The sequence below is a fragment of the Dama dama genome, chromosome 7 (assembly GCF_033118175.1).
Source record: "Dama dama isolate Ldn47 chromosome 7, ASM3311817v1, whole genome shotgun sequence".
NCBI lineage: Eukaryota > Metazoa > Chordata > Mammalia > Artiodactyla > Cervidae > Dama > Dama dama.
Window position 1 is genome coordinate 33,054,999 of NC_083687.1, and position 26,382 is coordinate 33,081,380.

Consider the following 26,382-nt stretch of genomic DNA (forward strand, 5'->3'; position numbering starts at 1 on the left):
CCTTCAAGATTAAAGCCAAATGTGATAGCAAGAAAAACTTCTCCTGACTTCCCTTCCAGAGTTAATTGCTGGACTTCCATTCTGCGGGGAATTCCCTGGTGGCTCAGCAAAGAAACTGACTGATACAGGAGACCCAGTTTCCATCCCTGGATCGGGAAGATCCCCTTGAGGAAGAAACGGCAACCCACTCCAGTGTTCTTGCCTGGAGAATCCCATGGACAAAGAAGCCTGGTGGGCAACAGTGCTTAGGATCACAAAGAGTTGAACACACTGTGTGATGAACACTTTCAGGCTGCTGGCACATTTTCTTTTTTATTTCTGGAGTAGTACTTCTCCTGTTGTAATTATGAATTTAGATATGTCTCTCTGACTTGATGTTAGTTCTTTGAGGAATTCAGATTATTCTTTACCTTTGAATCCTCCAGTTTCACATTCTGCTTTGTAAATGAATATTCAGTAAATGCCTTTGGAGTTATTAAGCTTTAGAATATTGGGAACAGTTGGACATTACTATCAAGGATGGTTACTTTTTATTGACAGCCTAAATAGTTGCCAGGACTTGACCTGCTTTATGTAATTTAACCTCACCACAAACCTGCAAAGTAAGTATCATCTCCATTTTGTAGATAAACTAATGGGGTGACTGAAAAGTTAAGTGATTGGTCCAAATTCACATATTCTAGTAAAGGGCTGAGTCTCTCTCTAAAGCTGCTCTCATTTTTCCATATCAAGTTTCTTCTACATGAACAGTGATAAGAATAGAGAATAATAAGAACCTGCCGTGTAGCACAGAGAATTCTTCTCAGTACTCTCTAATGGACTATATGGGAAAAGCATCTTTAAAAAAAAAAAAAAAGAGTAGAATTTTTTACATGTGTAACATTCATTTTGCTGTACACCCAAAACAAACACAACATTGTAAATCAATGATACTCCAATAAAAATTAAAAAGAAAAAACTTTAAACATACAAAAAAATAGTAAATTTTAAGACAGAAAGTGTTCAACTATGCTTATGCTGGAAAGGAAGAGATTGTGATGAAAAAATAAATTTAAAATGTCACCTGTTAAAGAAGCTACAAAAATAAATCTGGGGATCAGTGAGTGTTATATCTTTTATAGACAAATTTAGGTAGCATAAATTACTGATTTCCAGAGTTAGGAATTTAAGACTCCTGCCCTGCTCTGGAGCTGTTTAAGGTTGAGCTTCAGATCTCTACACTATTATACACTTGTTAGCCTCTGACACTTTAAATTCAAAAACTATAGTGTCATTTTACTATGCAGTCGTGTTAAGATCTGTGATGTATGGCATTATTAATAACCACACTTATACAATTCTGATTTTTAAGTCAATATGTCATCATGAGAGACTCTTGAGAGTCCCTTGGACTATAAAGAGATCAGACCAGTCAACCCTAAAGGAAATAAACCCTAAACATTCATTGGAAGGATTGATGCTGAAGCTGAAGCTCCAATACTTTGGCCACTTGATGTGAAGAGCCAACTCATTGGAAAAGACCTTTATGCTGGGAAAGATTGAAGGAAAAAGAAGAGGGCTGTGGAGGGTGAGATGGTTAGATAGCATCAGCGATTCAAAGGACATGATCTTGAACAAACTCCAGGTAATAATGAAGGACAGGGAAGCCTGGCATGCTGCAGTCCATGGGGGTCACAGAGTCAGACATGACTTAGCAACTGAACAACAACATGTAATCATATACAATTAATGTACTTGTTCTAAATACAAATACTGAATATAAGCTGTATATCAGATGCTTTTTGTAAGGGTTAGCTCTGGAAATTTATGTCTAATGTTGATACTGACAATAGTGGACTTGGCAGCAACAAGGGTTCAGTTAGTCCTTCCCCAGGAGGGTGTTAAAGTATTAGGTAAAAAAGGAAAAGAGAAACCTTGCTGTGCAAGTAAGGTGTGAAAGAAAATCACAAGCGTGGAAGAGAGAGTGAAAGGCGGGAGTCTCCAGTCAGCAGTTCGGACAAGACCTGCAAGTTTGCAAACCTGTTCAAATTTGCCTTGAACTCCCAGGTTTTGGTACCAAATGATCTCAGAGGGAGAGCAATGAGCAGTCCTGAAAAGAGATCTTAGTTTCCTGCCCAGAAATTAAACCTGGGGAACCTGGATGAAAATTGAAAGTTCTAGCCACTAGACCACTGGGGGCTAGAAGTTAGAAGCAAAGTGGCCCTGGCTTGTTGACCCTGTTTGAAAGCAAGAGTATTTCAAGGAGACAAAAACTGTAAAAACAGGTCCAAAGTTTATTATTAGAGACACAGCACAATGTATGGGAGAGCACACAGGAAAACAGCCTCTACCTAACTAGCTTAGATAGAAGACTGACTAACTTAGATAGAAAACTAGCTTCTATCTAACTCAGAAGCTAGGCAGATACACGTCCGGGGAGGAGTGCAGGCATCCTGAGTGTGGAGGAGCTCAGTAAGGAGGTGATGTAAACCACTTATATAGGACAATCATTCTGAGTCTCTGTTACCTATGGCCAATTATCTTGCTCCTTTCTTCACATCTGACTGGTCCATGGATCCTCTCCAAGATGTGTGTGCAACATTTTTCTAAGATTGATCCCACCGCAGAGGCCTATGAGTGTGTGTCCACACTTATTATGAAATGAGGCCTGCTCCCTTTTCGACCCCCAAGAAGCCCTTCCTGTGTGTGTGTGTAGACAAGGAAGTCTTCCTTGACCTTAGGAGTGGGCAGCTTATCTCTTTAGCAGAGCTCAAATTTCAGCTTTGTCCTTGGAGTGTCTGGGTGAGAACAAAGGCTTCATTTTACTCCACTTCACAAACACCAAGTGTCTGGCCCAGAGGCCCACTGTCTCCTACCTCAATGTGAATTAATAAGGTAAGGAATGGAGGTCTTGAACATGCTTAAAAAAAATGCTTACTTCATTTTATTTCAAATATGGGGATGGTGTAGGGTATAGCAACATTGCTTGTTTGTTCCACCACCAGTCACCAACAGCAGAGCCCCTATTCCTCTTCTCGAACAGAAACATGACTTCATTCACATAACCTTTTCCATACTGCCTTGGCTTTGCAGGAGGTTATGATTGATCTAACTGATCACAGTGGTCACATTCTTGGCAGTACTTGGATTAGGTAAGAACATGTGATACAAATCTAGCCATTGTGAGGGGGAAACCCACTAAGGAATGTATAAGAGAAGTTGTCCTCAACAAGAGATACAATCAAGTCTGCCTATTTTCCTGGAGTTTATCTTGATATTGTGAGAGCCAGGGGTACTACAAGGAAACCAGCTGGTATATAAGATCCATATAGTGAGAATGACAGAATGCAAAGACTCGGTCATTCAAAAAATCTTGGTTCTGAATAACATCATAGAGTCACTGAATTAATGAAGCTCATAGCCTCCCTACCTTCTTGACTTGTCATGTATGATAGTAAATCCATTGTAAGTCAGTTGAATGCTGTCATTCAAATAACTGTAGAGCTATTACTGAAAGTGTCCTTTATTGGGGAGGAATCTTTGGGCTAGATGTCTTATAGTTCTGTAAGAATTGTGCTATAAGTCCTCCTGATAGCTGGCATTATGAAAAACTCAAAACAAGCTACATAAATGGTATTAAAAAATATTGGTCTGGTGTGCCCTTGGTTCACTAAGTTTTTTCATTGATATCAGCAGACTCGGCATTCTCTTCACTTAGAAGACCTACTTCTCAGCCACTAGCTCCAGCCCAGCCCTACTGTCTGATTGTCGCTGGCTTCAGAATTAATGGACACAAGCCCAGCCTCCACCCCTGAGTACATAAAGAGCCACCATGAGCCTCAAAGTATATTCAGGAAACTAGAATTCTGCTCCTGTACATAGCATGCCTTTGCTCTTCCACTAAAACATCTGGATTGAGATAGCATGGAATCACAGACTTATGATGCCTAACCTGTACCATAAACTGTTTTCCTGATGCTTACAGGCGTTTTTCTCAACTCGTCATTCACGCATGCAGACTTTTAATGTAAATTTAGTCATTGTAAATACGGAGCATGCTGGCCTTAAGAATATAAAATTGAGTGGGGAGGACCACTGAGCAAACAGCTGTTCACAACAGTGTGATAAATGCTGAAAAGAGGAGTGTGCTCTGCACCCTAGACGTACAAGGAAAGAACACCATCCAAACGGGGGAAGAATTAAGAACTCGATTAGGTTTCCGAGTATTTCTGTTATTTTGTTTGTTTACTCTGGTCCGTTTCATGGTTTCCTTCCGTTCTCATCAGCAAAATCCTAAGAACTCCATCATTTGCTCCTCCCAGGCCCTTCACCATGAGGTCAAGGACTTTAGGCTGGCAGGTTATTGCTATAATGAGGCTTCAAGGTAGACTATAAATCTTTATGTCCTCTCATCTGGGAAAGTAGAGAGCAGACAAATCAAAAGAAGAGCGAATGTACTTCTTAAAGGCCAATTAATGATGGTTTAAAGAGCATCTATACCAATAGGGCCAGTGGCGCAATGGATAACGCGTCTGACTACGGATCAGAAGATTCCAGGTTCGACTCCTGGCTGGCTCGAGGTCACTTCCCTCTGCTTTAGGGGGATGGTAGGGTGGTGTCTTACTCACAACCCACTCTTAAAACCTTTATTGTTACTTGTTTGATCATCACAAAGAATGGAGGGAAGATAACCAGGGTGGGGCTAGAAAAGATACACAAAAGAATAAGAGGAATTTTGCACATCAACTAATGTCTTTTGTACTATCGCCTGTTGCATGGAAAACTCTCCCTTTTGAGAACACTTGCCTCTTGAGAATGTAGTGCTTTCTAGAGAATAGAATCCTCGACGAATCCTGCTAACATTTCTCCAACGTTCAGGTGTCCGTGTGCACACCGAAACAAACAACAGCGATGTCATAAACAACAAAGGAGAGAACCGTAAGTAAGGAGGGCAGAACGCGTGGGAATCAGCGGTCAGGTCTTAGAAGAACCTCGAGTGAGGAAAATCTGTTCGTAAGCGTTCAGATCTTCACACAGTAAACGAGGACGATGTGGATCTTGTATCTATCAAGGACTGGGGGATGAGAATGGGATCTGGCTGCCAGCACGTTTCCCTGCCCCGCAGGTGTCTGCAGAACATCAACCCAATACCGCGCTTTAAGCGCATCAAGCGCAGTCCGGGGTCGGCGACTCAAAGTTGAGAAGTCCCTGCGGTGGCTGCCCTCCAGAAGAGACTCTTCGTGAGGGTCGAGGACGCTCAAGCAGCCGGGTCAGCTGACAGAAGGGCAGTAAATGGACGGGTTTTTCTATCCTTGTCTACTGAGATCCATGCTGAAAGAGCGCTGGAGACGGCAAAAGGAATTCGAGGACAGACAAGAAGAGAAACGAAAACAAAAGAGTGGGAAGAATGGCTCCGTTCATCCTGGCTGCGTTGTGGCCTTTTAGGATACTGTAGATCAAACTTTTAAAGCCTGGAATAGGAGGTGCATTTCTAGAGTCAAAAGACAGACACCACCAATACCACCGCCCAGGTTGCTGAGCCAAAATGTGCCGGGCAGGAGGAAAGCCTTGATGAATTTGCATTTTCATTCCCTTCCTGCTTTCATACTCCTCAGTACCGACCCCTCCCTCTACCGAGCCACCCGTTGTGGTCATGCCTCCCTTTGTTCAGGGGACTTCTAACAAGGTAATGGCTATCTTGATTATCCAGATTACTAACCAAGTTGTTGTAGCCAAACGCTCCAGGAAGCAAACTCACCCAGAAGGACAGCGTGAATAATGGAGGCAGAGTTTTCTCTTTAGCCAGGGACCCCCACCGATTTTTGTAGCAACCTTTTATATCTAAAGTGTACGTGCTCAAGCCCACATCCCCAAATTTCTTAAGTCTGCTCTGGAAAATGTTAGAGATACAATCAGGTTACAGCCATAATTCACAATCTGAAGGTCACCTAGTCATGCAGAGTAGCTCACATCAATGGGCATTACAAAGATTACAGAAGTGATTGATTACATAATGGTTTGTTACACTCTTCCTGGCTTCAGGGAGTCTAGATGCCAGTTCAGCCTGGTGGGGTGTTTGTCCCTTGGGTTTGGGGGAGGAAGTTGCTTGGCCATTTGGTATGTTGTCTCCCTGGTTACAAGATAAGTAGTCCAAAGTTCATTGAGAGGGCAAGATGGAGTTCCTTTCCTTTTAAAAATGGAGTCAGTCCAGTCAGCACAACCTGTTCCTTTCCTTCTTCAAAGTAATGAAGTTAACAGCAGGCTATAACCAATCTGAGAAAACTAACACCCTAATCAGATCTCTCAAGTGTTTTCCAGAAAGCTGAATAATAAACCACATTCCAGTATTTTCCCCTCCTTCAAATTCATTAGGAAGACTTTATCATCTCTTTATTATTAACCCAAAACTTTGGTAACTATGAAACTTGACAGTAGGAAAGTTCAAATGTCATCTGCTCAGTCTGATGACCTCAGTTAAAATGCAACCTACCCTGTTACCCCCAGCCCTCACTGTTTCTAGACCCACTTCCTGCTTTACTTGTTTCCATAGGGCATGAATGACACTCGCTGATGGAAAACCAAATTTCCTCTTCTTCCTCTCCCAGACAGTCATGTTGATCAAAGGCAAACAAATAAATACCTACATTCAGCCCCTCTGCTCCTGGATTCTTGTCCAAATCCCAGTTCCCATTCCAGCCATTTTTCATAAAGGTAAATATTTTGGTTCTCCTGAAGTTTGCATTAACTTCTGATTGCAGTCCCAAACCTGTTATTTGTAAAAGGAAGCATAGGTTATCTTAATATTTCTATTGATTTGGATTCCCTTTCTTCTCAAAACAAGTTGATTTGATTGACATTCTGTACACAGAAAAATAAATTCACATTGAACCCCCACATTAGTATCTTCAGAATGGGAAAGGAAAGCTTCACTGATCACCCTACTGGATGAGGTTGTTGCATTCAACTTCAAAATTAATACCAAGTTCCTCCTCCAGAGACAGACACCAGCCTCACCCTGTCCCCATTGCCTCTTGTTTGTAAAAAAAAATTAGCAACTGAGATCTTCCCTCAACTTCAAAGAGCAAATTTAATCTGAGAAGTGAGAAAATGCAGAAACAAAGGAAAGCAGTCAAACAAGACAGTAGTTTAGCCATAAAATAGAGCCGTGAGCCTTTAGTTTCTCCTCAAAGCCTATGGTTAATATTATGAGCCATATCCTTGAATTATTTTGCAGATATTAAAACTCCCACCAGATGAAAACTTTGACTGCATGCTGATGAATAGTTTGTAGATCTCAGACTGGTTGGAGGCAAAAACTGACGATTGTTACCCAAAACACCCAAATAATTAGCATAAATTATTTATGCTAATTATCATTAATTAGCATAATAACTACCTTGTTACCTCACCATCAGCCAATCAAAGAATTGCACATTGGTTCATAATACACCCTGAGAAAGTCTCCCTCACACTCACACTGTCACACTGTCCTGGGCTCAGTCGCATCTGACTTTTCAGGACCACATGGATGGTAGCCCGCCAGGCTCCTCTGTCCATGGGATTTCCCAGGCAAGAATACTGGAGTGGGTTACCATTTCCTACTCTAGGGGATCTTCCCCACCCAGGGATCAAACTTGAGTCTCTTGCATCTCCTGCATTGGCAGGTGGATTCTTTACCACTGAGCCACCTGGGAAGCCCTTGATTATACACCCTAAGACAGTCACCCTCACACTGTCTTTAAAAACCCTGCCTTGAAAGACTTTGGGGTATCTGAATCGTTTGAGCTAGTTATCCTTGCTTGGCACCCTGCAATAAATCCTTCACCTTCCTTCATCACAACCTGATGGCAGCAGACTGGCTTTGCTGCTCTGGGGCCAGCAGCCCAAAGTTTGGTTTAGTAACCTATGATAAACTGTTTTGTTGCCAAAACTCAGTTAGACTACATGAAATAATCTCCATAAATCTCTTAGCATAATTAATAGCATATAAAGTTGAGGGAAAAAACAGGAAGACCTTTTAAAATTAAGTTCAGTTTATGTTTCTGTAGGGAAGAATGTCTCCAGTCACGTAGATGCAAGTGGAGATGTAAAGATAGAGAGGTATGGACTGTTATGCCCGATGTCCGAATCCCCGAGCGGGAATAGAGAAGGCCTCCAAGACAATGCAACTCGAAGAAAGGGGAGTTTATTACTGACTCGAGCCAGGGCCTTCTGCCGCATCCAACGCAGTGGTGCAGGTCAGAAAGCCCCGAGCCCAAGCTGTTACACAAATTTATAGGGTGAGCGCACGCCGTTGGTTTAAGCGGATTGGTTACAAGTATGCAAAGCAGTTTCATTGGTCAAAACTTTCCCGCGGGCGGGACTTTCCTGGGGGTTTCCGCCCCATCCTAATTTCCTAATTGGCAAACAGTGGTCAGTGTTAAGGGAAAGCTAATTGGTTGTATCCAGGTGGCCTGATAATCTTACCAAGTAGGAAGGCCTACTCCTAACCTAAGCTGCGTTACTTCTGCTCGCCTCACATGGACTATAGACAAATTTGAGGAATACTGATTCAGTCAGTCAGAGAAATAATATTAACTGAGCACCTTCTACGTTTCTTCAACAAAGATCATCAAAGATGTAAGATCAGTTGAGGGCAGGAAACACGATGTCTTTCGAACACAAGACCAGCAAAAGACAGACACAATGAACTGTCCTTACTGCTGAAGTATAGATGGTCCTGTCTTAGGTTGAATCCCGGAAAGGCACAGACTCTTACCTTTCATAAATATGGAATCCTACCCATGTAGCACTGACTTAAACATCGTGATTTTCAAATAACATAGAGTAGATTCTCTAAAAGCTGAAAACAAATGAAGTAGATATGCTTGAAAAATGCTGTTTCATATTTTAATTTCAATGTTCAAACATTAAGCTGTCTGCCTTCTTAGCGCAGCTGGCAGCGCGTCAGTCTCATAATCTGAAGGTCCTGAGTTCAAACCTCAGAGAGGGCAGGCCCTCACTTTTTTCACAGTCGCCCTGGTGAAAAGCCAAGTTGAAAGGAAAGAAAGTGTGTGTAAATCTGCACTTAAAGAAATCAATACAAAGAAAAGTAGCAAATGCTGCCAGATAAGCATTAGATGCTGCTGCTGCTGCTGCTAAGTCGATTCAGTCGTGTCCCACTCTGCAACCCCGTAGACGGCAGCCCACCAGGCTCCTCTGTCCACGGGATTCTCTAGGCAAGAATACTGGAGTGGGTTGCCATTTCCTTCTCCAAAGCATTGGATGGATGTTCCAATATTCAATATACATTCAAGAAAATGGAATCAATTTTCTGGTTTGTTGCACCTCTCAGCAGTTTGAGTGAAATGGACAAGAAATTTAAATTACACCAGAAAACAAAAGCTATACTATATTTTTGATCTTCCTCTCCTCCTGGTGGAAGAAGCAAGGGAAGTTTTCTCTTTCAAATTCATGTGCTAAAGATTGTCCAACCACAGTTAAAACATGGGGAAGGGTAAAATCATTTATTTTTTAAATCATGTAACAAATATTTCTTGTTAATGCACTGTTTTGGGTGCAGTTGAGAATTTGGGGCTTTCCCACTCATGGTGTATGTTTCTGTAAAAACAACTGTGATTATTACAAGATTTTGGAAATAAGGCATAAATATAGGAGGAGGGTAGCTTTTGTAGATCTAACCTGTAGATCTGGGGTAGTTTCTGTAGACCTAATCTGCACCACATTCTAGAAAGTGTCCTGAAAGTTTATTGATTTTATGCAAGTCGTTTGATTAGGCTTGCAAATAACCCAAATATCACCACTCCCATTTGAAAGATGGAATTGAATTTCAGGGGAGTTGAATCATTTTTCTCAAGTCTGTTAGCTCTAAGGAGCAAAACCAGACATGAAAAGCTGGTTGTTTGTTTTCTATATGAAAAGATGTGAGCTTGTTTTTTAATTTAAGATATAGTCTCATAAGTCTATAAGGAATACCAGTTCCTCCCTTCATATATGCATAGAACAAATTTTTTTAAATGAGTATATTGATTTTTCCACTCATCAGACACTAAATGAAAATCACTTCTGTGTCTGCCACCCAGGTTCAAGACTTCTAAGTGTCCTTGACTACTTCTCCCTCAAATCTCTACATCCAGTGTCTTGACACATACTTAGATATTGTAGATCCTTCCTACACAACTCTCCAGAATCTTTCTCTTTCTTCTCATGCACCTATGCCTTGATCTATTCTATGTTTATGGAGAAAGTATTCTGTGCCAGCCAGTGTCTTGGACTGGAGGTGCAGAAAGACTCATGCTACTGCTAATCTCAGAAGCTAAAAGAATAAACCTCAATCCCTTAATATAACTTCTTTTTCATTCTCCTTAATTCCAGTTTCCCCATTTCCTACTTATATGGCATTCAAAATTAAAAATTTATCATAAAATATTACCTTGATTATGTAAGCTGTCTGCATGGATTTTTTCAAGTGTTCTTAAACCTCCAGTTTGCTCCCCAGTGTATCTTCATGTGTCCAAGCTTTTCAACCACTGTTTCCCTTCATGTCTATTTTACACACACAAATGCACATACACCCACTCCAATTGAACAGGTATATTTCTGAACACAGGAATCCCTACCTCCATGCCTTTTCCTTCCATCTTATGTTCACTGTACATCTACATCCTTCAGTGTCCATACGTTTTTCCTTTTCTCTATGTCTCACCTCTAATTTCTGATGGTTCTTGCATGTGATAGTATGTACTTCTTTTTTCTTCTTGCATATAATGTAAATATGTAACTTCTCAAGACCTGCCTCAGTAAGAATCCCAGAAATATTCCAGAAATAAAGCAATGTGTAAGTTTCTGTAGTGTAGTGGTTATCACACTTGCCTAACATGTGGGAGGCCCTTGGTTCAAAACTGAGCAGAAACAATTGCTCCCTTGTACCTTCTACTCTCTGGGAAAACTCAGCCCTCTGCCTCTGCTAAAGGGAACCAGTGATCAACTCACTTCTGTTGCTTTGCTGTTTTAGTTTCATGTTTAAGAAACAGGTTATCAATCTGAGATAGTCCAGCTGCATTAGCCCACTGTTCTGGGTGAGTCCTCCCAAATGGGATATGGTCTCTTCTGTCGGGGAAATCTGAAACCCATAGTTTTTTGGCCAGATTTTGTCACAGTGATTTTCTTTTCTCCTTGGCAGAGGAATAGGTACCAACTACTCTCTTGCCTTGGAGGATCCTTAAGAAGATGGACCCTTAGTCCAGCTTAAAGACTTTGACATTTCCTGAAGTTCTGGCAGCCTGGAAGAATGAATAATGACGTGGATACAGTCCACTGAAAAATGGAAGGAAAAAATTCATGCTGGATGTGGGGAATTAGCTCAAGTGGTAGAGCGCTCGCTTAGCATGTGAGAGGTAGTGGGATCGATGCCCACATTCTCCAGTTTTTACTCTTTCATCTGAGGAACTGCAAATCTTCTAAATTGTAGAAAGGAAAAAATCAGACACTTGGACCCTTCCCTGGGCAAGGGCAAAACAGGACAGCCTTGGCTCTATTGGCCTTCAGTATGTACATCTCTCATTAATGATAAATCTAGTAGATAATAAAAATCAACAAAAAAATAAACACCACCATACATCAATGGATCGAACTGACCTTATACAGCAAAATCACAATGAAGTTTCCCTCAAAGAGTTGAGGGAAAAGCAAGATCATATCAAAAATAAAAAATCAAGAATGGTCAGATTGAAGCAAAGAGACATTTTGGAAGCAAACATTTTTTAAAGTATTATTTAGTTGTAAGTGCCAGGGAAGACTGGAAGTAGTGAAACCAGAAGACTGTCCCTTGTCAATATACATACTTACAACATACATACTCCAGAGGTCTGGGTGGTCAGATTTCTTCTGAATCAACTGGGCCTACTGCAGTGCCAAGCACAGAGCAGCTCCCCAGTGAATACGTCCTGACTGAATGGAAAGGAGGTGATAGATTTAAGAGCATTTCGCAAGAATAATAGTATTTGCCAGGACAGTGAGTGTGGATTTTGAAGATGGAGAATGAGCCAAAATTGACTTGGAAGTCTACGTCCAGAACACCAGCACAGAAGAGGTTAGGAGTTAGAGTTTGGATGGATGAGTTATTTTGGAGACCAGACAGTGAGACCCTCAGCTGTAGCAGAAAAATAAAATCACAATTTGGAATTTAAAAATCTGTTTCTCAATTCATGCTTTGCTACTTAGCAGCTGTGGGACCTTAACTTTTCTGAGTCTCCATTATATCTGAAAAATGTAAATTATGATGCATACTTCTGTTGCTGAAGTTCAATTTGAATGTATGAAATCATCTCCATAAATCCCTTAGTATAATTATAAGGCTGAAACAAATGAGAAGGTTTTGAATTAAGTTCAGTTTGTGTTTTTTTGTAAGGAGAATATCTCCGGGCATGTAGATGCAACTTGAGACATGAGTGAGACAAAGAAGTATGGAGTGCAGACAAATTTGAGGAGTATTCATTCACTTAGTCAGTCAGTGAACTATTAATAGTATTGACTGGGTACTTCTTAAATTTCTTTTGAATATAAGGTACCAAGGAAAGTGTAAGAGTGACTGAGGTCTCTGAAGGAGGCAACAGGCAGATCATTAGACCACAAGAGGGAAAAAGAGCAGCAAAAGACCAGTACAATTGTTACTGGGCCAGTACAAATGGTACTGCGGGCCAGAGGGTCCAGTTGTTGGGTATATGCTGGAAAGGTGTGGACTCCACCATTCCTAGAGTGGAACCCTTCAGGGGCAGCACTGGTTTAAATGGAATGATTTACAAGTGGCATGGCTACATTCTTTAAAAGTTGGAACCTGATGGACATGCCTGGAAAGTACTATTATATATTTTACCTTCAATGCCAGAAGCCCTGGCCATCTGCCCTCTTAGCGCAGTAGGCAGTGCGTCAGTCTCATAATCTGAAGGTCCTGAGTTCAAGCCTCAGAGAGGGCAGGTGTTTTATATTTGTTGCTCAGCCTTGTCCAACTCTTGACCCCATGGACTCCAGGCTTCCCTGTCTTTCACCATCTCCCGGAGCTTGCTGAAACTCATGTCTATTGAGTTGGTGATGCCATCCAACCATCTCATCCTCTATCATCCCCTTCTCCTCTCGCCTTCAGTCTTTCCCAGCATCAGGGTCTTTTCCAATGAGTCAGTACTTCACATCAGGTGGCCAAAATATTAAAGTTTCAGCACCAGCATCAGTCCTTCCAATGAATATTCAGGACTGATTTCCTTTAGAATTGACTAGTTTGATCTCCTTGCAGCCCAAGGGACTCTCAAGAGTCTTTTCCAATACCACAGTTCAAAAGCATCAAATTTTTGGCACTCAGCTTTCTTTATGGTCCAACTCTCACATCCATACATGACTACTGGAAAAAACATAGCTTTGACTGGAAAGACCTTTGTCAGCAATGCAGTGTTTCTGCTTTTTAATATTCTGTCTAGGTTTGTCATAGTTTTTCTTCCATGGAGCAAGCGTCTTTTTTTTTTTTTTTTTTAAGAAAAAAGGGCAAAGAGTCCTCTTAATCCCAAGGAAGGCTTCATTGGCTGAGATTGGAAATGAAATCCCACTCAAGAAGAGCAAGCGTCTTTTAATTTTGTGGCTGTACTCACCATCTGCAGTGATTTTGGAGCCCAAGAAAATAAAGTCTCTCACTGTTTCCATTGTTTCCCCATCTATTTGCCATGAAGTGATGGGACCAGATGCCATGATCTTGGTTTCTTGAATATTGAGTTTTAAACCAGCTTTCACTCTCCTCTTTCACCCTCATCAAGAGGCTCTTCAGTTCCTCTTCACTTTCTGCCATAAGGGTGGTGTCATCTGCATATCTGAGGTTATTGATATTTCTCCCAGCAATCTTGACTCCAGCTTGAGCTTCATCCAACCCAGCATTTCGCATGATGTACTCTGCATGTAAGTTAAATGCGAGGTGACAATACAAAGCCTTGATGTATTCTTTCCCCAATTTGGAACCAGTCGGTTGTTCCATGTCCAGTTCTAGCCATTGCTTCCTCACCTGCATACAGGTTTCTCAGGAGGTAGGTAAGGTGGTATTCCCATCTCATTAAGAATTTTCCGCAGTTTGTTGTGATCCACACAGTTAAAGGTGTAGTCAATGAAGCGGAAGTAAATGTTTTTCTGGAATTCTCTTGCTTTTTCTATGATCCAACAGATGTTAGTAATTTGATCTTTGGTTCCTCTGCCATTTCTAAATTCAGCTTGTACATCTGGAAGTTCTTGGTTCAGGTACTGTTGAAGCTTAGCTTGGAGGATTTTGAGTATGACCCTGCTAGGATGTGAAATGAATACAGTCTGTGGTAGTTTGAACATGCATTGCCTTTCTTTGGGATTGGGATGAAAACTGACTTTTTCTAGTCCTGTGGCCACTGCTGAGTTTTCCAAATCTGCTGGCATACTGAGTGCAGCACTTTTAACACCATCATCTTTTAACAGCATCATCACTCTTCGTCTGTACTGCTCAATGCCCATATTTTTTCCTTCACTGTAACATGCTCTTGTGTCTTATTTCCAATGGCTCTTATCTGTAATATTTTGTACTTTTTTATTGCTGTATTATATGCTGTAGATATATAATTTCTCATGACCTGCCTCAGTAACAATGGGAAAATATCTTAAAATAGAACAAAGCATGAGCTTCCCTAGTGTAGTGGTCATCACGCTCGCCTAACACGCGAGAGGTCCTTGGCTGGAAACCGAGCAGAAACAGCTGTGTTTTTTGCCTTCCACCATCCGGGGAAAATCAGTTCACCTTCTCCCCTAAAAGGAATCAGTGATCATCGCACTCCTGTTGGTTTGTCATTTTCATCTCATTTTTAAGAAACAGATAATCATCCTAAGGTAGTCCTGTTGTATAGCTGGCTGTTCTGGGTGAGTCCTCCCAACTGGGACATTTTCACTTCTATCTCAGAAAGTCTGAAACATGAAATTTGGGGCACTGAATGTTTCCCATGGCTCCTCCTCACCCATTTTCCTTAGAGGAGGAATAGGTACCAACCTCACTTTTGCTTTGGATCGTCTTTGGGAAGACATGCCCTTAGTAGTCCTGGTTTCAAGCGAATAATGGAGATGGTACTCTGAAACACTGGGGGAAAGAGCTTGATAAAAGTGGGGAATTAGCTCAAGTGGAAGAGCGTTTGCTTAGCATGCGAGAGGCAGTGGGATTGATACCCACGTTCACCAGCTTTTAAGAAGCACTGGCAAAAAAATATACATCCAAATTGCAACTTCAGACCTGAAAAAAGAATGTGTAGATAGAAAATAGCAAATACTCAATCCAAATGACAAAGAGACAAGTGTACTTTAAAAAATGGACAGAACTTCAGGGACAAACAGGAAAATAGCAAAGTGCTTACATTCACATCAGTGGAGACCCAATAGAGGAAGGAAGGGAAACAATGGGGGGGGGGGGGGTGGAATTGGTTACTCAAATTTGGCAAAAGATATAAATCAGAATAAAAACATTCAGCAACCCTAAAGCAGGATAAAATCAAATAAACCCATAGGCAGACAGATGACAATTAAACTGCTTGAAACTAGAAAAGTGGGGGCGGGGAGGGGTGGGGAGGGGATTGCTCTAAAAGTACCAGAAGAAAATGAAATGGAAACTGCAATCTGAATGATTGTTAATTTCTCATTAGAAACTGTAAGAACCATAACAAAATAACATGATTTTTATGTTATTTTGAAAGAAAAGACCTGCCAATCTAATAGCTAAATATAGCAAAAATACCCTTCAGACAGACATAAACTTTACCTTCTCATTTGAAGGTAAACTGAGTGACTCCATTGCTAATGGAAGTTCTAGAAAAGAGTAATGCTGTGAGACAAGAAAATGATACTAGGAGGAAATATATAGGATAGTATAAATGAAGAAAGTTAACCAAAATTTCAGAAACAGAAACTCATTTGAAATTAAATAGCCCACATTGGAGGTTTACTAGGACTGCAGCCTGCGAAACACAGATTTAAGAAGCACAAGAGTTGTGTTCCATTGGACTACAAAATGAAGGAAGCTTATTAAAGGGAAAAAAGTGCAAGGCCACACAGTGACATAAGTTGTTTGTCTAGCATTGTAATTGATGCTAATGAGAAGAAAGACAGCTTATTAAGCAAGAATTGGTTAGAGTCTGCAATGGTTACTTAGTTACAAGGGGGAACCTTGGGACTACAAGTTTGCAGCTGGAGGATGTTGTTCCGACTATGGCTGGTGGTGGCCCTGGGTTTGGTACAGTGATACAGGGACTGGTCCAAGGCCAGATTCCTCAATGGCCATCCTCCCCATTTTTGTATGCCTGAACTGTGATTACTCCCTTATGATTTCAATTTGTCACTGGAACCATAGAAGAGAAGGAAATAGCTGGGAAAGCATAATAGATTTTTATGTTCCTCTTTAATTCTTTAAAGTATGTTTGATGCTTGAAAGTGAAAATCATTACATTGTCTGACAGAATTTTCATTGTATCTATATGTACTATATGAAGGGGTTGTGGTAAAGAGACTAAATGGTGGTGAGGTTTCTATACACAACTTGAATGGTAATTTATTGATTCTAAGTATACTGTGAAATATTAAGGATGTATATGGTAATCAATACACCACCTACTAAAAATGTTTAAATGAATCAAGTAAGGGTAGGGAGGAAGAGGAGCAGAGAAAAACAAGAAACAAAGGAAACAAACTATTAATAAATTATTTAGTAAATCTAAAAGCAAACTTACTAGTAATAATATTATTTGAGTTATTATAGTCAGCAATTTATTTTTAATGCATTCTAACAATCCAGATATATCAAATAAAATCAGTTTGTCACAATACGTTAAAAATATATATGATGATTAGAAGGAATTCACTTCAAATAAAGTTAGTTGTGAGATGAAAAGCTGTACTCAAGATTAAAAGTTACATAGGAGATTGAAAGCAAAGAATAGGAAAACAGACCTATGCAAACATTAATAAAAAAAAAAAAGTAGATATATTACTATAAGACTAACTGGATTTCAAAGTAGAGAAAAATTCCAGGTATTGCTTTGAGAAGCTATCAATTATAAGATGTCAATTCACTAATAAAACAACTATCCTAAATGTGTATGCCCCTGACCACAGAGCTTCAAAACCCATAAGCAATAGCTAATGAAACTGAAAAGAAACATAGAAAAGTCCTCAGTTATTGTTGAAGATGTCAACAATCTTCTCTCTTTAATTGATAGATCTAGTAGATAACAAATTGGAAAATACATTGTGGAACTTAACACTATCCACCACTGAATCTAAATGACCTTATTAAGTAAAATTGCAGTGTCAGTAGAAAGAAGGATCAAAGAGTTGAGAGAAAAGCAAAATTATATCAAAACAAAGAAACCAAAAATTGTCAGTGAGAAGCAGAAAAGTAGTATTTCAGAAAGAGTTATTTAGCTGTAAATGCCAGGGAGACTGAAAGTGGTGATACTGGAAGTGGATCATTCCTTGTCCATATTTATCCTTCCTATTCCTGAGGCCTGGAGTAATCAGATTCCCTCTCAGACCCCTGAACCTGCTACAGTGCCTATCACTGTAGCTCCACAACAATAATGCACTGAATGAACGGAAAGGAAGTGATAGATTCAAAAAAGCTGCACAAGAATAATGTTTAGTATTTGGCAGATCATTTGATATGGGTTTTGAAGGACTTGGAAGTCTAAGCCCAAAAGTCCAGCACAGAAGTTGGGAATTAGATAGTGGGTATGAGCTGGTGTAGAGAGAGAACTCACAATTTGGAATCTAATAATTTCTCTCAATTCATACTTTGCTGTTTAACAGAAATATTACTTAACTTCTCTGAGCCATCATTTTGTCTGGAAAGTACAAAATATGATACATAGGTTTATTACCTAAATTCAAGTGGACTATATGAAATAATCTCCATAAATCTCTTCGTATGAATTAGTATGTAAGGCTGAAAAAACAAGGTAGCTTTTTGTCAGTTTGTGGTTTTTGCAGGAAGAATGTCTCTAGCCATGTAGGTACGAGTGGAGATGTGGAGTAAGACAGAGAAGTCCAGACTTGAGGACTATTGATTCAGTCAGTGAACTAATATTAACTAGGCAATTCCTATGTTTCTTTCACCAATGAGATCATGGAAAATGTAAGATCAGTTGAGATTTCTGAGAGCAGGAAAAAGCACATCTTTGGAACACAAGGCTAAGAAGACAGCACGTTAATTGTCCCTAGCCATGCAGCCCAGATAATCTTATTTTTTGGGTGTATACTGGAAAGGCTTGGACTGCATCGTTCCTAGTGTGGAATCCACTGGATTTGTCATTGGTTTATTGGAATGATTTTCAAGTATTTATTAAAAACTAGGAACTGATAAAAGTGTGGGTGGTTGGAAAATACTATTTCCTCTCTACTTTCAATAGGAACTATCTACACTATCTGCCCTCTTAGCGCAGTAGGCAGCGCGTCAGTCTCATAATCTGAAGGTCCTGAGTTCGAGCCTCAGAGAGGGCAGATCATGCTTTTTGGCCTGGCTAAAGTTATGTTGCAGGAAAAACCCAACAGCATGTAAAATTAGGTGGGCACCAGCAAAACATTTGAAAAATGACTGAATATTTGCTTAGAAAGTTGAAATTAGATTTTAAGTTTCTTGCAATTCCCAGTAACTTCAGTAAAATCATTGGTGAAGAAGTTTAGATTCACCAGAAAGATCTCAGATCAAAAAGAGAATTAGAACATGGGAATTAGGTTAAATGTTACAAAGCCTTCTTTGCACTCAAAGCTAGTGGGAAAGATACTTGTTTCCACCAGTTTTGCTCTATCATTCCTTCTCTACAGGACCTGAGTCCTCAGAGGTTCTTTCCTGAACCCAACTTCAGGAAATATTGGATTTCTTTTTTAAATGATGATTTATAAATTTCTGGTTCTTTTCTTATTTCACCCAGAAGAGAGCACAGACTTGGTCTTTGACCAATAATACTCTTTGTCGCAAACAGCTGGACTCAACTTAGTGACTAAGCACGCACGCACCCACTTTCTCATTATGCTACAATAAGGAAAAAAAAAACAAACGTGCTGTGAAGGGAGTGAGCATGATCTGTACTGGAGTATGCTGGCCTTTCCTTCTCAACACTCATGACTTTTGGCTAGTGGGAGAGTGGACCTCTCATCCTTGTAAATAGAGAGAATCTGGTGAAAAGAAGGCTATTTTGTAATCGACATTTATGGGACCTATTGACCTGGGGAAAGAGAGAAGTCTCTTGAGGGACATTTAAAGAGACAGGATGAACAACAGAACTTGTGGGTCTGAGGACTGAGTGGCCTGGGTCTGGGAGGGAACCACAAAGATCCAGATTGTCAAAAACAAAATAAAAAAGATGTGAAATCAGGGGAATTCTTAGAGCAAACTCATGAACAAGAATAGGAGTAGGATCTTTGGGTAGTTCTTCGTTATGGAAGTTTCTTACCCATCCATTTCAACCCAACCATCATAGTACCTGTAATGACAGTCCAAATTAACACCTTCAGAAATATCTCCAAGAATTGAAACAATCTGGTGATATTTGACTTCCACATATAGAATCCCAAATAGAATTTTTCCTCTTTGCACAGGCAGCTAAAATGTTTTAAATGAGGCAGGAGGGATTCCAGCAGGTAATACAGGAAATATATTTCACAGCATTAGTGATCAGATCCTGATGAAGTACCAAAACAGGAAGGAACGTTAAAGAGGGTCATGATTCTACCATGCAGAACTGTGAACAGCCCTTGCACTTTGCTTTTCACTGAAAGACTTCCCTTTCCTTTAACTTGATCTTAAGCTTCTTCAGACACAAAGAATCCTATGGATGATGCCCTTGGAGGCTCTGTGAAAGGGTGGTCCTTCAGCAAGCCCACCATTTGGTTAGGCCTTTGGCACCACAGTCTTGAAATGAGCTGGAAATTTTCTTACATTTTGACTTTTCTGTGGGCATTTGGTAACTGGGCTCTGTCTGGGTTTCCCAACTGCACACAGAGGACTTCTCTTCACCTCTCAGATCCTGACTAATATAACTTCTCATTTTGAATCAGACTTAGTAATATGCCTACTTCTTGGCACTCAGCCCCTAAGTCAAACGTTACTTTGCTTCTGAGAACCCCTTCCCTAGCTAATGCCTCTTATCATGATTTCAATATGTCCATCAACTTATGCCACCTTCCTTACAAGCACTGTGTTTTAGAAATTGTCTTATGAATTTTCAATTAAATTTCCTGTCTCTCCTCTAGAATATGAGGATCTTTAGGCTCAAATCATTGTGTCCTCATTGCCTGGAGTTAAGGCATAAACATGGCTTCGGCCTTGAAATGGAAGTATTAAGTAAGGATAGGAAATAGGTAGATCAAATTAATAAATTATTTTATTAACTTCCAAAATGTTACTCTCTGGTTCTGTCAATTTATTTGGCTCTTTCTTTATGCCTTACTCGATGTTTTAAATTTTATTGATGAATGGCAGTTTATATAACTTGAAATTTTCCCAGACAGAATTTTCTGCTTTCTAATTAGTGAACTGAACTGAACTGAATTAGTGAATAACAAAAAAAGATGTAAGGGAACACAGGTATTTAGGACTACTGTTACAAAAGTCACAACAGATAGCAGTTTAGTGTTAGTCACTCAGTTGTGTCCGACTCTGTGACCTACCAGGCTCCTCTGTCCATGGGATTCACCAGGCAGAATACTGGAGTCGGTGGCCATTCCCTTCTCCAGGATAACAGTTTAAAGTTGGGTGAAAACTAGAACAAATTAAAAGCCTATTTCCTTTTGCAAGTATTTTCTTTCAACCATTTTTTTCTACATGGGTTCTTAATTTCTGGTTTCTCTTCAGTCAACAGTGAAACCCCAGAATGTTGCCTCTGTCTCTTCTTTTTCCCATGGTGACTTCCTCCTTTCCTCAGCAGAGGCGTAGATACCAATCGCACTATTGCCTTAGGCATCTTTGAGAAGATGTGCCCTTAGTCCAGTCCTGGTTTCACTTTAAGGACCTTGATATTTTCTGAAGTTCAGGCTGCTCAGAAGAGTAAATAAAGTGGAGATGGTACTCTGAAAAGCTAGAGGAAAAAGATAAACATGAGGGTGGGGAATTAGCTCAAGTGGTAGAGCGCTCGCTTAGCATGTGAGAGGTAGTGGGATCGATGCCCACATTCTCCAGTTTTGGCTCCTTCAACAAGGAGCTCCAGCTGACAACCACAAATCTTGCAACCTATACAAAAAAAGGAGAAAACACACATTGCCCTCTCCTCTGGGCAAGGACGAGACCAGCTCTACTTGTCCTTTTGGTATATATATCTACTATCAACCTATAATCTGCTTTCTGTTTGTTCAGAATAGCTTGTCATCTCGAGGAATATGCCCAAATGCTCTCTTTATTCCTGTTTCTTCCTGCAACTTGGCTGCAAGGCTGCCTAATCCTGAGAAGCGTAGGGCAGAGCAGGGTCAATATGGGAAAACAGACACCACAGAGTATTAATCAAAAAACAGCTGAAGTGGATATATTAATGTCAGACAAAGTGGATTTCGAATTTTCAGTTATTAAGTGAGAAGTTACAAAATTATAAGGTGTTAGCTTACCAATGAAATAAACTATCCTGTGTGTATATGTCCCTGATCACTGAACTTCAAAATTCATGAACTGAAACTGATAAACTTGAAAGGAAAAATAGAGAAACCCACAGTTATCATCACAGGTGTCAAAACTTCTCTCTTTTTAATGATAGATCTAGTAGTTAACTAAACTACACCATTCACCAGTGGATCTAATTGACCCGATAGAGCAAAATCGCAATATAGAAAGGTGGAAAGAAGAGCCAAAGAGTTGACAGAAAAGCAAGATCATATCAAAACTAAAAAATCAAAATGGTCAGAGTGAAGCAGAGGGACATCATGAACATATATTTTTAAAGTCATTATTTAGCTGTAAATGCCAGGAAGACTCAAAGTGGTGAATCTGGAAAAGGACTGTCCCTTGTACATATACATCCTTCTAGCTCCAGATGTCTGGGTGATCAGATTCCTTCTGAAATACCTGAAGCTACTGCAGTGCCAGGCACATAGCAGCTCCCCAATGAATATGAGCTGACTGAATGGAAAGGAAGTGATAGATTCAAAAGAGCTTCACAAAATAGTGTTCAGATTTGCCAATATTATTCAGTGAAAGTGGATTTTGAAGGAAGAGAATGAGCCAAAGTTTGACTTGGAAGTCTAAGCCTGAAACACCAGCAGAGAGGAGATTGGGAATTACAGTGTGTATGAATGAGCTATTGTGGAGAAGAATGTACAGTGAGATTATCAGCTGGAGCAGAAAAAAATAACATAATTTGGAATTAAATAATCTGCTTCTCAATTCAGACTTCACGGCTTAGCAGACACATTACTTAACTTCTCTCAGTTGCCAACATATGTGGGAAGTGCAAATTATGACATCTAGTTGTCAAAATTCAATTAGAATATATGAAATAATCTTCATAAATCTCTTAGTCTAATTAATAGCCCAAAAGGCTGAAGAAAAACAGGGAGCTTTTTTGTTAAGTCTGTCTGTAGTTTTTTGGTTTTTGTTTTTTTTCCAGTTTGTGGTTTTTGTAGAAAGAACATCTCCTGTCCTGTTCATGCAAGTGGAGATGTAGAGTGAGACAAAGACATATGAAGTGTAGACAAACTTGAGGAGTATTCATTCACTCAGTCAGTGAATTAATATTAACTGGGTATCTCCTAAGTTTCTTTTGAATATAAAGAAAGTGCAAGAGTGAGACCCACTCCAGTGTTCTTGCCTGGAGAATCCCAGGGACGGGGGAGCCTGTGGGCTGCCGTCTCTGGGGTCGCACAGAGCCGGACACGACTGAAGCGACTTAGAAACAGCAAGAGTGAGATCTCTGAGGGAGAGAAGAGGCCAATCACTGGAACACAAGAGAGGAAAAGAGCCGCACAAGTCAGGATTGTTCCTGGTCTTGCTGGCCAGAGTGTCCAACTGGTGGATGTATACCGTAAAGGTGTGGACGCCATCATTTCAGAGCGTAGAATCCGCCGGGTGCAGCACTGTCATATATGGAATGGTTTTCAAAGAACATTGGTTACATTTTTTAAAAGCTGGAAACTGATAGATGTGCCTGAAAAATATCATTTCATATTTTAATTAGAATGTAAGCAGCTTACCTTGTCTGCCTTCTTAGCGCAGTAGGCAGCGCGTCAGTCTCATAATCTGAAGGTCCTGAGTTCGAGCCTCAGAGAAGGCAGCTTGTTTTTTCCTCCGCAGTCGAACTCATCTAATGTTAACTCTGCTAAAAAGAAAACGTATACAGGCTGCACCAAAACCAAACCGAAAGGAACAAACAAAAAATCAACATAAAATAACCCTGGGAGTTAGTGAGGTACAGGGAAGCCTGGGGTGCTGCAATTCATGGCGTCGCAAAGCGTCAGACACAATTGAGGGACTGAACAACAAAGTAAAATGATCAAATCCTGCCAGATAAGCATTTGATAAAGGATCCATTATTTGCTCAGGAGTGTAATACTAGATTTCAAGTCTATTGCACTCCCCAGTAACTTCAGTAAAATCATAGATGAAGTAATGTAGACCACATCACAAAATATGATATTTTTGTGTCCTCTCCATCTGATAGAAGACTGCTCTTTCACATTGGTGCTCTAAAGGACGCTCAATGGCAATTAAGGAATGGAAGATGTAAAATCATTTATTCTTTTAATCATGAAACAAATAATTCTTGTTTACACCACTATTCTGGGTGCAGTGAATCAAGAGTGAATAAAATCTCCAAATTTCCTTCCTTGTGGAGCTACATCCCTCCATCTTTCATGTCTTTTAGAGTGGCAGGATGCAGGGAGCTTGAAGATTTAACTAATGTGGTTTGTGAGGGTTCTTGCACTTTATCTCTGGCATTGTGAGCTTGGAGGCTGGAGGGAGAAAGCAGAGACAGGGGTCACTTCTGGCCTGCTGACAGTGAAGATGGTGTAGTAGCCTTTTCAGGATAATCAAATATCTTGAAACCACTTTATTCTTTGGGGACCAGAGACAATATGGTGACATATATGATTATGGATTGTGGGATTCCAACTTTGCCCAGTTGATTTTCCTTTAAAATGTGAAAGAGAAATGATACTCTGTTTTACTTCTTATACACGTTACCAAAATGATACTCAGAGTTGGATTTCTGAAGGTTAGCTTGTCCAGAGCTTCCTTCCTGCAGATTTGACCTTGCTGTTGCTTCCCCTTAAGGGTTCAAGGAAGGGAGGCACCTTCAGGCTGCAGAAAGCACCATAATAGTTACCTCTTTCTATTTGCTGCCTCTCTGACCCTTTGAGAGATGAATGACCACCACTGGGGACTTGGAATACCGAATACAAAAGAATGAAGAGGAATGCAAAAACTCATGTTTATTAATCTTATGCAAGTTATTTGATTTAGCTTTGCAGTTCATCCAAATATCATTATTCCCATTTTACAGAGAAAATTGAAGCTTAGAATAGTTGAACCATTTTTTTTTCAGTTCGCGTGGCTCTCCAGAGCAAAACCAGAAGGGCAAAGCTGATTTTTCTTTTCTATACTAAAATGTAGCCTTTTCCTTTAACCCTGCACTTAGTCTTTTCCTCCAGAACAATTCATTTATTAATTCACTATTATTATAAATGAGAGGATTTAATCTTCCATGCATCAGATATTAATTCACAATCACTTGTGTTTACCACCCAGATTCAAGTATTCTACATGCCTTTGACTCTTTTCTTCTCCTTCAAATCTCTACACCCAATATCTTGATATGTGCTTAAATACTGTAGATCCTTCCCGCACAGCTCTCCAGAATCTTTCTCTTTCTTCTCATGAACCTATGCCTTTGTCCATTCTGTGTTTATGAAGGATGTATTCCGAGCCAGCTAGTGTACTAGGCCACAGGTACAGAAGGACTCTTGCTATTATTAATCTCAGAGCTTAAAGAATAAACCTTAATCCTTTAAGATATTACAACTTCTTTTTCTTTCTAATTCTATTTTCTCCATTTCCTACCTATTTGGCATTCAAAATAAAAAAAGTTTCAAAAAATATTTTGATTTTAAAGCCATATATGCCTGCATGTTTTTCAAAGGTTCTTAAGCCTCCCCAATTTTTTCCCCAATGTACCTTCACGTGTCTAGGCTTTTTCAATCACTGTTTCTCTCCATGTCTATTTTACACACACACACACACACACACACACACACATTAGCACACTCCACTCCAACTACACAGGTATATTTCTGAACATAGGAATTCCTACCATCTTGACTGTTCCTTCCACCTTGTTGATTGTTTATCCTCACACCTCAATGTCCGTTTTTTGTTTTTTTTTTGGTCTTTCATAGGATCTCACTTCTTATTTTTGATAGGTCTTATTTGTAACAGGGTTTTTTTGTTTGTTTGTTTTGGTTATTTTCTCATATGATGTAGATGTGAAACTTTTATCTCAAAAATGGGGTATGATGTGGGTTTCCGTAGTGTAGTGGTCATCACGCTCGCCTAACACGCGAGAGGTCCCCGGTTCGAAACCGGGCGGAAACAATAGCTATTCTTTTACTTTCAGTCATCCAGGAAAACATCAGCTCACCGCCTCCCCTAAAAGGAACGAGTTATCAACCCACTTCTTTTTGTTGTTTGGGCCCTATTTTTAAGAAACAGATAATCATCCTGAGATAGTCTCGTCGCATTAGCTGACTGTTCTGGATGACTCCTCCTCTTCTGTCCCAGAAAATCTGAAACGGGAACCTTTGGAGTGCCAAACATCCTATGGTTACTTTCTCCTTTCCTGGCAGTGAAATAGGTACCAATTGCGCTCTTCCCTCGGGGCATCTCTGAGACGGTGTGCCCTTAGCCCAAATTCTAATTCTCATTAATGGGCTTGACATTTCTTGGAGTTTGGACCACCCAAAAGAAGGAATAATGGAGAGGGTATGTTGATAAACTGGAGGGTCGGGGGAGAGGCGAAACAGAAGGCTTCATGGTGGGGGATTAGCTCAAATGGTAGAGCGCTCGCTTAGCATGCGAGAGGTAGTGGGATCGATGCCCACATCTTCCAGTTTTACTCTCAACAGAGGCGCTCCAATCTTCCAATCTCCAGAAAGAAATATCTAGAAATTAGACACTTTAGACTCTTCTTAGGGAAAGGACAAGATAGCGATGGCTCTACTGGTTCGTACATCTACTGCCAACGTATGGCTTGTGTTCTGCTACAGAATAGGTGGGTCATCTCAAGGGATATGCCCAATTCCTCTTTTTTCCCTCCGTTTCTTCATGCACTTGGCCGCAAGGCGGCCCAATCCGGAGAAGCGCAGGGCAGGGCAGGGTCAATAAAGCCTCAGCTT

The 26,382-nt window shown here is 40.3% G+C and overlaps 1 protein-coding gene and 10 non-coding genes across 11 annotated transcripts in view; all 11 read left to right on the forward strand.

Moving 5' to 3' along the window:
• LOC133059824 (histone H2B type 1-J) overlaps nt 1-126 on the forward strand; it is a 36,858-nt gene extending 36,732 nt beyond the window's left edge. Inside the window, exon 2 of the mRNA XM_061147419.1 lies at nt 60-126. The gene's annotated coding sequence lies outside the window, so the exon portion shown is untranslated. The remainder of the gene's footprint in view (nt 1-59) is intronic.
• Nucleotides 127-4,484: 4,358 nt separating this feature from the next.
• TRNAR-ACG (transfer RNA arginine (anticodon ACG)) lies at nt 4,485-4,557 on the forward strand. Its single transcript has one exon. It is a non-coding gene; the product is annotated as a tRNA-Arg (tRNA).
• A 4,342-nt stretch (nt 4,558-8,899) lies between these two features.
• Nucleotides 8,900-8,972, forward strand: TRNAM-CAU (transfer RNA methionine (anticodon CAU)). Its single transcript has one exon. It is a non-coding gene; the product is annotated as a tRNA-Met (tRNA).
• A 1,848-nt stretch (nt 8,973-10,820) lies between these two features.
• On the forward strand, nt 10,821-10,893 carry TRNAV-AAC (transfer RNA valine (anticodon AAC)). The gene has a single exon. It is a non-coding gene; the product is annotated as a tRNA-Val (tRNA).
• A 437-nt stretch (nt 10,894-11,330) lies between these two features.
• TRNAA-AGC (transfer RNA alanine (anticodon AGC)) lies at nt 11,331-11,403 on the forward strand. Its single transcript has one exon. It is a non-coding gene; the product is annotated as a tRNA-Ala (tRNA).
• Nucleotides 11,404-12,880: 1,477 nt separating this feature from the next.
• Nucleotides 12,881-12,953, forward strand: TRNAM-CAU (transfer RNA methionine (anticodon CAU)). The gene has a single exon. It is a non-coding gene; the product is annotated as a tRNA-Met (tRNA).
• Nucleotides 12,954-18,437: 5,484 nt separating this feature from the next.
• Nucleotides 18,438-18,510, forward strand: TRNAM-CAU (transfer RNA methionine (anticodon CAU)). Its single transcript has one exon. It is a non-coding gene; the product is annotated as a tRNA-Met (tRNA).
• A 2,603-nt stretch (nt 18,511-21,113) lies between these two features.
• Nucleotides 21,114-21,186, forward strand: TRNAA-AGC (transfer RNA alanine (anticodon AGC)). Its single transcript has one exon. It is a non-coding gene; the product is annotated as a tRNA-Ala (tRNA).
• Nucleotides 21,187-23,191: 2,005 nt separating this feature from the next.
• TRNAM-CAU (transfer RNA methionine (anticodon CAU)) lies at nt 23,192-23,264 on the forward strand. Its single transcript has one exon. It is a non-coding gene; the product is annotated as a tRNA-Met (tRNA).
• Nucleotides 23,265-25,509: 2,245 nt separating this feature from the next.
• Nucleotides 25,510-25,582, forward strand: TRNAV-AAC (transfer RNA valine (anticodon AAC)). The gene has a single exon. It is a non-coding gene; the product is annotated as a tRNA-Val (tRNA).
• A 441-nt stretch (nt 25,583-26,023) lies between these two features.
• On the forward strand, nt 26,024-26,096 carry TRNAA-AGC (transfer RNA alanine (anticodon AGC)). The gene has a single exon. It is a non-coding gene; the product is annotated as a tRNA-Ala (tRNA).
• The last annotated feature ends 286 nt before the right edge of the window (nt 26,097-26,382 follow it).